General features: G+C 44.8%; 1 long non-coding RNA gene across 1 annotated transcript; it reads right to left on the bottom strand.

The window, feature by feature from the left end:
* Nucleotides 1–4,171: 4,171 nt before the first annotated feature.
* LOC123155888 (uncharacterized) lies at nucleotides 4,172–5,161 on the bottom strand. The gene is made up of 2 exons (XR_006477663.1): nucleotides 4,939–5,161; nucleotides 4,172–4,619 (listed from the first exon to the last, which is right to left on the bottom strand). It is a non-coding gene; the product is annotated as an uncharacterized lncRNA (long non-coding RNA).
* Nucleotides 5,162–12,588: the final 7,427 nt, after the last annotated feature.

Here is a 12,588-nt window from a genome sequence, read left to right as displayed (position 1 = left end):
AACGTGTTTACCAGAGGCCCCTGTTTGACCCCGGCAATCGCAAAACAATCGTGAATCACAGCAGGCCTTTTGGCTAGGGTAGTATCCTCAGCTGGTTTGGATATAGGCGCTGCAGAACTCAAAGGCGAAAGAGAAAGGGTGGCCGTAAGACGGACCACAAAGGAGGTCCTCTTGCGAGGAGGGCTCCTGGCCATTAGATTTGAGTGGTTGTTGGATAGAACTCCTATAGGGGTCGGGGAGGTACGACAAACGATGCAACCCTTGGACCCATCTCATAAAAAGATCTCTCCTCCCTTCAAACCTTAACACGGCACGGTCAATACAAGATGCTTTGTAGTACAATGGAGCATGGATAGAAAGATTGATTTGATTAGGGCGCTAAGGTGTATTTATAATGCCATCGCATCAATTCTTTATATGACAAGACAGAGGGTAGTAAAAAGCTTTTATTTCATTGTTTGATAATTTGTTCATGAAACGAATCTAATGTACTGAATGTAAAAGGGGAGGGACAAATTGACGTAGCCTATGTTACACCACTGTCCGTGTGGCTTCTCATGCTCTGATTTCTGCCTTCGGCGTCCTAACCTCGGGCCCCTCCTTCATGCTAGTTGGAGTATGAGGGGTCTATTGGTGCCTCCTGAGCCGCTGCAGCCGGGCTGCCGTTCTTCTGCTTCTTGAAGTGCTCGGAGGAGACCTCTGTGCATTCCTGTTCATCTTCCGGGAGTTTGGCCTCTGCCTGCTTCAGGTGGGCGACCTCCACTGCATGTGCATTCTTGGTTGCGCTAGCCCCTCATGCAGATGTTTTCGTCAGTATTTTTATTAATTCCAAAAAAATAGCCAATTCTGAGAACTTATTATTTTCATACAAAAACAACACCAAGGTAGTTCTGCTGAAAACAGTGTCAGTCCCGGTTAGTTTCATTCAAAACACGCAAATTAGAGTCCAAAACAATAGCAAAATTGTTTGGAAAATAGATATGTTGGAGACATATCACTTACAATCATGGAAGACTATATGATAGTTGAGTATGTCGAGTTTGCTAAACCAAAGCTCTTACATAGATCCTACCAAAAGATAAGATGAACTGTAATTATTTAATGACTAAAAACATAGTTTGTTAACTTCCAAGAGAGTTTATGGTCTGTACTTTAACATGTCAATAGCTTGGTACTTGATCATTAGAAGTTTTATGAGAAATGAGCTAATGTTTATGATATAGAATGATGCAAGAAAAAGTTATTAGAATTATCATTGATCAAACTTATGAGCTATTCTAGCATTCACACTTCATAAATTATTTCTTTTATCATTTACCTATTCGAGGACGAGGAGAAATTAAGCTTGGGGATGCTAGTACGTCTTCAATGCATCTACTATTTATGAAGTATTTGTGCTATATTTACACGAGTTTTTTACATGGTTTTGGTATACTTTTATATTATTTTTATGGACTGACCTATTAACTTAGTGCCCAGTGTCGGTTCCTGTTTTATTTTATTTTTGCCTATTTCTTTATTCCACAGAAAAACCATACTAAATGAAGTCCCAAGAAGCTTCCGGGGACGGAAGGTGCCCAGGGGCCCACATGCTCAAGGGGAGCGCCCCCTGGGACATGCCATCAGCACTTGTGGGGCCCTCGGGACCCCTCTTGACGTGATTCCAACACTGAAAATCTATTATATACATAATACAGAAGTCAAACGAGCCATCACGTTCTTCCATATGTGCTAATATTATTTCGGCCATTTGATCAAAATAATAATGGCTCATATTTGAGAGTTTTTACGTACCATATATTTGACATGTATATGCACCATCGTATGGAACTGTCACGTGTATATGCTTTTACAAAGCGAAGAGGACTAGAATCATGAACAAATACGATTGAATTTTTTTATTTTATTTTTTTGCAATGAAAATACAATTGAAATTAGGAAACTAAAATATTACATGCAATATCAAAAAGGTAGACTGAATCATGTGTACAGAATAAAAATACAGAGCTCTAACCCATCACGTATCTACAGAGCTCCAACCCATCACGTTTCTACATGCAAAGACACTACGATTGATTTGCATGCACTAAACGACATGGACACATGCATTGCTTTAGGCGGACTCCGTAGCAGGCCAGCCGATCAGCGGACGGTAATCAAACATAAAAAACTGAACACTGACCACCTAAATAAACTGAACCCTGTCGCATCAAGGAGCCAACCCGTTCGCGGCCGGCGGTTGTCTCGACATGCTGAATGATGTAAGCATGCTGGTGGCCAACAATTCTGTAGAGCCACAGTGTGAATTATAGTCAAACTGTGCATAAATTTGGAGCTCGGACTACAATGATTAAACAATGTGAAAACTATAGATTTAATATTGTAGTTTAGTATCTTCGAACGACAAACTTACACATATGTCAATTATATCTGTATATGTGGAATAACTTTCAATAATTTTTCGAAGTCAGAAAATGTATTTGATTTTTTAAAACCAGACTAACTAGAGCCCGGGCTATACAACAGGCAATTACGGTGAGACTTTATGTTAAAAAAAATGGAGCAAGGCAAAGAAGAGCCAAGTCATATGTAATTTTGGAGCTTGGGCTCTAACGTCAACTTTTTTAAAAATTTATCATATTAAACATGTTTCAAAAGTTTCAAAAGAATCTCCATCTTTATTAGTATATCCTTATTACGAAATATACAGATGTGTCGAATACTTCCATATAACCATGTGGAATCGGTTCAGAATTTGTTGACAATCAAAAAAATGTTTTCAATTTTTTAATAGAAAACTGGGCTACAAAAAAATCCAGTCAGATTATATCTTCAAAAAGACATTGCGGTCACACACAGTTACGAACAACAGACTCTATGTTGAAAAACTAAAAAAATAGAGTAGGAGAAATACGAACCAAGTCATGCATAAATTTGGGGCTCGCGCCCCAGCAATGATTTAAAACGTAAATAAACCGTATTACCAATGTTTCTAATTTTTGAAAAGTGATTTCAACTTTTTTTAGAATATCCTCATGAAAAATTTTAAAGATATTTCAAATTGTTCATATATACGCACTGAATTGCTTTTAGAAGTTTTTGACCGTCAAAAAATGTATTTTAAATTTTAGCACAAAAATCCAGTCAGACTCTGTCTTCAGAAAACCATTTGCGGCTACACAAAGTTCATATGGGCTTAATTATAGCACGAAAAAGATGCAGCTTATATGAATAAAATAATTATATACATATGAGGAGCAAGCTAAAGGCATGTATGGCGGTTCGTCGGAAGGCAACGTGACAAAAAAAATCCTGGGATGAGAAAGATGAGCCGAGTCAAGCAGAATTAGCAGTCATCCTCTCTCATGAAAATAATAGTGATAAGAGATAGGTGTCACAATATCTAGGCATAACCAAAGAGTATATACATGCATAAGCATTGCACATATAACGTACATGGCATTGTTTAAGAAGAATAGGTGGATCAATTTCAAAATGTTATTGTTGTGAGCTAGCATAACGTACCAACAAAGAAAAAATATGTTGTGAGATGGAAACCATAAATAGTGAATGTTAAGACATGGAGGGAGAGAGAATGGCCGACCTCGCAGTCAACTGTTCCCCACAAAAAAAAATTGTTCAACCCACACAATATAAGATATGTCGTTCAAGGAGTATAATCATAGCATATTGCCCAAAGAGTGGACTAGCAGATAAGAGGAAGTATACCAATGAAATTTTTACGAAAAGAAATAAGTGAGAATATATGACGAAAATAGTCCAAAAAATTTGTGGTCGAGCGTGGTGGACTTTCACAACCTATAGTGAAACAAAAAAGGGTGCCAGACCCGCATGTAAAGTTGATGCAAAGGGGAAAATGACCAAAGTGTAACAATTCAATGTGAACTAATATTGAACTTTTTGAAAACAATAAGTAGTACAATTTGAAAATTATTTATGTAAATATCTTATGGTAATCTTTATATACATACTATGGTACATTCATCGCAGCCAGACTGAAATCCCTATACCTAAAACCATAGATGAGTTGTTTCATCAGAAAAGGGTAAATTTCATCTTTATAATACCTTAACGGTTGAACAAAATCCAATACATCCTATTATTTCACTAATTTGTAATTAGCAATGTAGGCTTCAAAAGGAAAAAGATATCTTAATGGCAAACCATATAGTCCAAAAATACAAGTATAGAAATCTTGCTCCTGTAATACGTGAGACTAAATCAGAAATATAAATTTTATGTAAGGTATATACTGTGAAATCGGTATATCAAGTCTAAATATCTAATATACTACAAATGAAGAGATAAATGAATGAAAACATAAATAATCTAGCCGCGCAAATGCGCGGGTCACAACTCTAGTTCTTTTATATTCCAAAACTCCTAAAAGTTAGCCTAGATGAGTCCTACTGCCACTTCAAGCCTCCGTTCTAAAGCGCTCTCATCTGAAGACCTGTTCTGGCACCCTGCCAGGGGGGGGGGAGCTATCACCGGAGGCCATCTTCATCATGTTCACCCTCGTGGCTGAGGGTATGTACCGATACGGCCCTATGTTTGGAAGGCCCTAGGGCGAACTCGATGACATGGGCCCCTGAGTCCTATGACCAAATCATTGTTATGACAGAAAGACTAAAAATGGCAAAATGAAACTAACATGACATGATGACCTCAAATAAGAATCAAACTCAACTGACTCCATCGACAACAATAATACGTCAGTGCTTCGAAAAAATGTTTATACATCAGAACCCTAGGCATGTACATAGAAATTTATACATCAGAACCCTAGGCATGTACACGAAAATTTAGGATGGATAAAATACGTACTAGTGAAAGATGGAATTAGAAATTTATACATCAGAAACTTGAAGCTTCGTGTACACTGAAACTGGGGATGGATCATAGATCAATACGTACTTATGGTTTATTGAAAGACTGGACGAACTCGCTGATGTCGAGTCACTGTCGCGCAGGATGGCAGGATGTCGCCTGATGCCGGATGGCCGGGTCGTCGGCACGGCCACATCGCGCAATAGCAGGCTGCCTGCCACGCCCGCGTGCCGCGGTGACTAGGAGCGGCCGTGGCCGAGGCGCCGAGGACGCTTGCGATTCTGCGACGGTTGACGAAGATGAAATCTTCAGATTGATTTGACGCGTACGCGTGCGGCCGTGCCTGGCGTCTAACGACGCTTCGCTACTTCGCTTCGCTAGGCATCTGCCAAGACAATTGGGCCTTAGCCCATCCCATTTGTTTTCTCTCTTAATTTTTTTCCAATTTTTTGCAAGGCTATAATATACTTTACATGTGTACCAGACCATGCCCCCCCCTCCTCGGCCTGGGCCCTGGGCCGTCGTCCCTCTGGCCATACGCCAGGGCCGGCCCTGACTAGTAGTTATGTGTTTGATCTCTCTCTCTTGATCTTGATAGGAGACGATCTTGGTATACCATGATCTTTGTTAATATAGTTAGATCATATGGTGTTCCTCTCCTCTATCTTTTTTGTGGTGAATTGAATCTTGCTCCTTGAGGTTCCATTGTTATTGGATTAAATACTTTGGATTTGAGGTCACTTGATGCATGTCTCACTTGTGTATAGCCGTGGTGACATTGGGGTATCTTGGTGACATGTTGATTGATGTGTATCATATGGTGTTGTTAGAGTATGATCTCTAGAATTATTTGTGACACTTTGGGGTGGTTCAATAGATTGAGTGGAAACACAGCTTTAATGTGGTTTACTACCTACGCGATTTCATCCTACTTTCTCCGATATGAATAGAAACTTTGGAATGATTCTTCACAGCACTTCGAAGGATTTTCATATGATTCAATTATGTTAGTAACGTTGACAGATTGCACTAGTGAAATTATGAACCCTAGGCCTTGTTTCTAAGCATTCATATACCATTTTTCTCATTGTTTGCTACTTGCTACCATGTTGCTTTTATTTATATTTAGATTATAATAACCTATTTATACCATCCATATTGCATTTGTTTCATCATCTCTTCGTTGAACTAGTGCACCTATACAATTGACAACTGTATTGGGTGTGTTGGGGACACAAGAGATTTCTTGTATTTGATTGCAGGATTATTTGAGAGAGACCATCTTCATCCTACACCTCCCACAGATTGATAAACCTTATGTCATCCACTTGAGGGAAATTTGTTGTTGTCCTAGAAAACACTGTGCTTAGAGGCCCAACAGAGTCTACAAGAATAAACTTGTGTAGTAGACATCACCCCCCATTGCACACCTTCGCAAGGCAATAGTTCCAAAGTGTGTCGGCGAAAGGGAGTTTAAACCACTTGCATAGGTGAGGGAGTCCAGGATTAGGGGGTCCTCGGACAGCCGGACTATATGCTTATGCCGGACTGTTGGGCTATGAAGATACAAGATTGAAGACTTCATCCCATGTCCGGGTGGGACTCCCCTTTGCGTAGAAGGCAAGCTTGTCAATTCGGATATGTAGATTCCTTTCTCTGTAACCGACTCTGTGTAACCCTAGCCCCCTCCGGTGTCTATATAAACCGGAGGGTTTAGTTCGTAGGACAAGAACAATCATAATCATAGGCTAGCTTCTAGGGTTTAGCCTCTACGATCTCGTGGTAGATCAACTCTTGTAATACTCATATCATCAAGATCAATCAAGCGGGAAGTAGGGTATTACCTCCATAGAGAGGGCTCGAACCTGGGTAAACATTGTGTCCCCCGCCTCCTGTTACCATTAGCCTTAGACGCACAGTTCAGGACCCCCTACCTGAGATCCATCGGTTTTGACACCGACATTGGTGCTTTCATTGAGAGTTCCACTATGTCGTCACAGTAAGGCTCGATGGCTCCTTCAATCACTACAATGATGCGATCCAAGGTGAGGTTTTCCTCCCCGCACAGATCTTCGTAATTGGTGGCTTCGCACTGCAGGCCAACTCGCTTGGTCATTTGAAGCAGATCGATAGCTACGCACCTGGCCATCAGGTCAGGTTCGGAAGCCTGAACTACACTATCGACATCCGCGGAGAATTGATCTTCGACGGATTCGAGCCCATGACAGGTGCGTCGTACAGTCACGATGAGCATGACTTAGATCTGCCATCGGACTGTGTTCGGGAGATCACACCTGCAGCTGCCCTGGCTCTAAATCCGGAGCAGACCATGCCATCCGAGGACGGGTGAATGGACCCCGCCACAGAGGCTGCACACTCAACGGCGATAGAGCCGAACACGGATCTCACTTCCAACGAGGTCTGTGTCAACGGACCTCCATACTCATCTCCAGTCATAGGTTCCGAACCGCGTACATCCGTGCCCATCGTATCTAACTGGGCACCGATTATGGAGTTTAGCTCCGCGCATATCTTTCAGCATTCACCCTTGGGCGATGTGCTAAATTCATTAAAGTCACTCTCCCTGTCAGGAGACTCTTGGCCGAACTATGTCCGGCTTGAGTGGGAAGAGGACGACGAAGAAATTGGTTACCCACCCACCACCCACTTAATAGCCACAGTCGACGACTTAATCGACATGCTTGATTTCAACTCCGAAGACATCGACGGTATGGACGACGATGCCGGAGAAGAACAGGAACCACCGCCCACAGGGCACTGGACAGCCACCTCATCATACGATATATATATGGTGGACACACCCAAAGAAAGCAATGGTGATGAGGCAATGGAGGATAATCCCCTTGAGAAGCAATCTAAGCGTCGGCGTCAGCGGTGCCGCTCTAAGCCCCGCCATAGCAAAAATAGCGATACCGGCACAAGAGACAATAGCACTCTGGATGATGCCAAAGACGAAAACAATCCCGCCCAACCAAGCTTCAAGCAAGCCGGACGGTAGGATGGGCAAGCTAGCCCCGATGAACAGGAAATGGATGGAGACTCGGAGGATGACAATTACATGCCCCTCTCTGAAGATGAGGTGAGCCTCGGCGACGAGGAGTTTATCGTGCCTAAGGATCCCGTCGAGCAGGAGTGCTTCAAGCACCGGCTTATAGCCACTGCAAAGAGCCTGAAGAAAAAACAGCAACAGCTTCAAGCTAATCAAGATCTGCTAACTGATAGATGGACTGAGGTCCTGGCAGCCGACGAATATGGACTCGAGTGCCCAACCATAAGCTACCCAAGGCGCAAGTTGTTACCTCAATTCGAGGATGAGGCACTAGAGCTCACACTACCAGCGCAGGATGCGGCTGACCGGGCACCTCATGGCCGAGACAAGGCGGCGTATCAGCTCGAACACCAGCCCGCACCCCGTCGCCAAACAAATAAAAACACGAAGGCCCGGGGCTACACGCAGGACCTGTGAGATGAATTTGAAAACAAAGCAGGACAGTCAAGATCGATCTATGGATCACGGGGGCGCGCCCCAACGCGTGACGATGGCTGTCACGCTAGATATACTAAATACAAATCCGTCAGAGCCGAATACAGCAGACCGGACTCGTTGGAACTGCGTCGCAACGTAGCCCGGCATAGAGGCGCTGCACACCCCCTATGCTTCACTGACAAAGTAATGGAGCATGAGTTCCCAGAAGGGTTTAAACCTGTGAACATCGAACAATATGATGGAACAACAGACCCCATGGTATGGATCAAAGATTTACTTCTCCACATTCACATGGCCTGCGGCGATGATCTGCATGCCATCAAGTACCTCCAACTAAAACTCAAGGGACCGGCTCGGCATTGGCTGAATAGTCTGCCGAAAAACTCCATTGGTAGTTGGGAGAACCTGGAAGGCGCATTCCTTGAAAACTTCCAGGGCACTTATGTGCGACCACCGGATGCTGATGACCTAAGTCATATAACCCAACAGCCCGGAGAGTCAGCCAGGAAATTCTGGAATCGGTTCTTAACTAAAAAGAACCAAATTGTCGACTGTCCAGATGCCGAAGCCCTAGCGGCCTTTAAGCACAACATCCGCGATGAGTGGCTTGCCCGACACCTCGGCCAAGACAAGCCGAAATCCATGGCAGCCCTTATGACACTCATGACCCGCTTCTGTGCGGGCGAGGACAGCTGGCTAGCTCGTAGCAACATCGTCTCAAGCAAGCCTGGGACTTCTGAACCAAGATATAGCGAAGACAAGCCTAGACGTAGCAAACACAGGCATCGTAATAATGGCGACAACACTGAAGACACGACCGTCAATGCCGGATTCAGCGGCTCTACTACTGGTCGAAGGAAGAAACAATTCAAAAGAAACAGTCCGGGCATGTCCAGTTTGGACCGTATACTCGAATGTCCATGCCAAATTCATGGCACCCGAGGAACACCAGCCAACCACACCAACAGAGAATGCTGGGTCTTCAAACAAGCCGGCTGGTCAGGTGTCGAAAACAAGGAGAAGGGGTCGCAAAGCAATAACGACAACGAGGAGCCACGGCCACCGAACACAGGAGGGAAAAAGAAGTTTCCCCCGCAAATCAAAATGGTGAACATGATAAACGCCACCCATATTCCCAAGCGGGAGCGGATGCACACTTAGGGATGTCGACGCAATGGAGCCAATCACCCCAAAATATAACCCATGGTCGTCCGGCCCGGTCACCTTCGACCGTACGGATCGTCCGGCCAATACCAGTCAGGGAAATTCAGCCGCACTAGTCCTTGACCCAATAATTGACGGATTCCACCTCACACGAGTCCTTATGGACGGAGGCAGCAATCTGAACCTGCTGTATCAGGACATAGTGCGCAATATGGGTATCGATCCTTCAATGATCAAACCCACTAAAACCACCTTTAAAGGTGTTATACCAGGTGTGGAGGCCCGTTTTACATGCTCCATCACTCTGGAGGTAGTCTTTGGACCACCGGATAACTACCGCAACGAAGAGTTAATCCTTGACATCGTCCCTTTTCGCAGCAGCTATCATGCATTGCTCGGACGAACCGCGTTTGCTCGGTTCAACACGGTGCCACATTATGCCTACCTTAAGCTCAAGATGCTCGGTCCGCGTGGCGTCATAATAGTTAATGGCAAGGCTGAACACTCCCTCCGTGCCGAAGAGTACACTGCCGCCTTAACAGTAGAAGCATAGAGTGGCATCTCTCAATCGAACCTCGAGTCGACAGTCAAGCTTCCAGACACCATCAAAGGAGTCCGAACTACTTCGCGGCAGGATAGTCCGGCTCGTCAAGAGCTCAATTAAACACTCCGGCAGTAGACGGAGGCAAAGCTAGGATAGGCCACACAATGCGGCTTAACTGCTCCGTGGCACACAAACATTTTTGCATTTTCTTTGCAGGTCCACTTTGGAGTAGGCCACGACTAGCGACTGGGCGACCAGACCCATGAACGGACGAATATACCAAGAAGGGAAACAGTCAAACGCATAAGGGAATCCTTAGATATTACCCTCAATGACCATCCGATTACAACCCGGATCCGCACACAGCCTCCCCCGCCTGGTGTCAATAGGTTCTAAAGTCATATTTCTTTTTATCACATTACCTGTACTCGTACGCATTGACGTATTATTCAATTACAACATGTGGCTTTATATGACGCTCATGTGTTGTTGTTCTCTTATTGACACTCTTTCTCAAATGGCATCCATACACTACGATATGCCTTAATATGCCAGGGGCCTCGTTGTACCCATAATACCGCAATAAAGTCCGGACACCCTCACGGTCGTTTGGCACCCCAAACTTATAGCATTATATGCATCGGCTCTGAATCATGTCTTGGGTCAATAGTTGGGTTGCCCGGCTCCTATGCTTGCTACCCTACGAGCCGCTATATCGGCTAGGGTAGTAAAGGGAGAACTACTACGATTGCGTCCCGGTTCTTCCGGACGAGCGCCTCAGTAGAGAAAGCCAAAAACTGGATGTCATGATACAGCGAGAGCTGGTCAGCTGTTTGAGAGGTTACAAAATCTTTAAGGATTTCTTCCGCACTATGTGATAACTAATGCAGCGTGCGATGGATCGGCTTTCTCTCCCGATCAGGTGCTTATAGAGCCCCTAGTGCGGTCTTCCGAACACCAGGGGCTGCGCCTACCTTTCTTTTCTCAAACTCCTATGGCTAAGTGAGGGTGATAAAGCCTTATAGTCCGATTTCCTGGTTCGTTGTGCTGTACACCTCCTTCAGTGACCCAAAACTGGGGTAAAGAGTGCTCAGGTTCATCCCGAACACCCCCGTATTTCCTACGTGGGGGCAGAAGCCGACGACTGGCCAACTCTCAGGGTTAATATATAAAACGGTCGCACAGGAGGTAAAATTTCCAAAATAACAGGCATTATATCATTTAAATGACCTTGTTCGAACATTACATAAGACAACATGAATGTATTCATGGGAATATAATGTCATTGGCACATTGCTCCGCTACAAGGTGGGATCCTTTCAGGACACTATCATAATATAACTCGGGCTTGCGGTGCTCCTTCCCCTCAGGTGGTCCTTTGGTCATCAGCTTTTTGGCATCCATCTTCGCCCAGTGCACCTTCGTGCAGGCGAAAGCCATTCATGTACCCTCCATACAGATCGACCGCTTGATGACTTCAAGTCGAGGGCAGGCACTTACCAGCCACTTCACGAGCCCGAAGTAGCTGCTGGGAATCGGCTCGGCAGGCCATAGCCGGATAATTAAATCCTTCATGCCTAGTTCGGCCGCCTTATGCAGTTCGATCAGCTGCTTCAGTTGATCGGCAAAGGGCACCGGATACTTTGGCGCCAGATACTGCGACCAGAAGAGCTTCTCCGCAGTGCTCCTTTCTTCGGCTTGGTAGAATTGTGCGGCATCAGATATGCTGCACGGCAATTCCGCAAATACCCCTGGAGAAATCCAAATTCAAATTAGTAACGTGATTTTCTCCCTTCAAATACTTTGCCTTACATAGAAAAATCCTTACCCGCCGCGATCTTCCTCACCTCCTGGATTTCCTACAGGGCGCCTTGGGCTTCCCCTCGGGCATTACGTGCGGCTTGTCGAGCCTTGGTGAGTTCGGATTCGTTCTCCGTTAAAGTCTGCTCCAAGGTCTCGCATTTCTTCACGGCCTCCTGGAGCTCTCGCTCAGCTTCAATAACCCTGGCCTCATGCTTTTCACGAAGAGCCTGCTCTGCAGCTGTGTTTTTCTCAGCCTCGACCACAGCCTTCTTAAGAGCCTCGACTTTGGCCGTCGCCCCTAGAGCACATCATGAAAATATTTTCATCATAATCAATTATTCATTCGCGCTCAACGCGAACAATGTTTTTTGCATACCTTGGTTATCCTCCAACTGCTTTTTCAATTGGCCAAGTTCTTCTTCGGCACGCTCCAGACTCTGCTTCAGTCCAGAGACTTCCGCAGTATGAGAGGTGGCAGTCGCTACAGACGCCTGCTTATAAAAAAAGAGGGAGAGGTGCCATAAGGTGAGTCTCCTGCGAACATGTATTTGATCCTCTGTCCGGTTCTTTCTTTCGAACACCGAACAGTGTATCAGGGGCTACTACCTATACTATAACACTCTTTGAAACCTCATAACATACCTCAAAGCCCGTTATAAGGCTGATGCAGGCTCCGTTCAGCCCGCTCTATGCGGACTGAATCTTCTCAAGCACCGCA

This window comes from Triticum aestivum, chromosome 7B (assembly GCF_018294505.1).
Source record: "Triticum aestivum cultivar Chinese Spring chromosome 7B, IWGSC CS RefSeq v2.1, whole genome shotgun sequence".
NCBI lineage: Eukaryota > Viridiplantae > Streptophyta > Magnoliopsida > Poales > Poaceae > Triticum > Triticum aestivum.
This window is presented reverse-complemented; position numbering and strand designations above follow the sequence as displayed.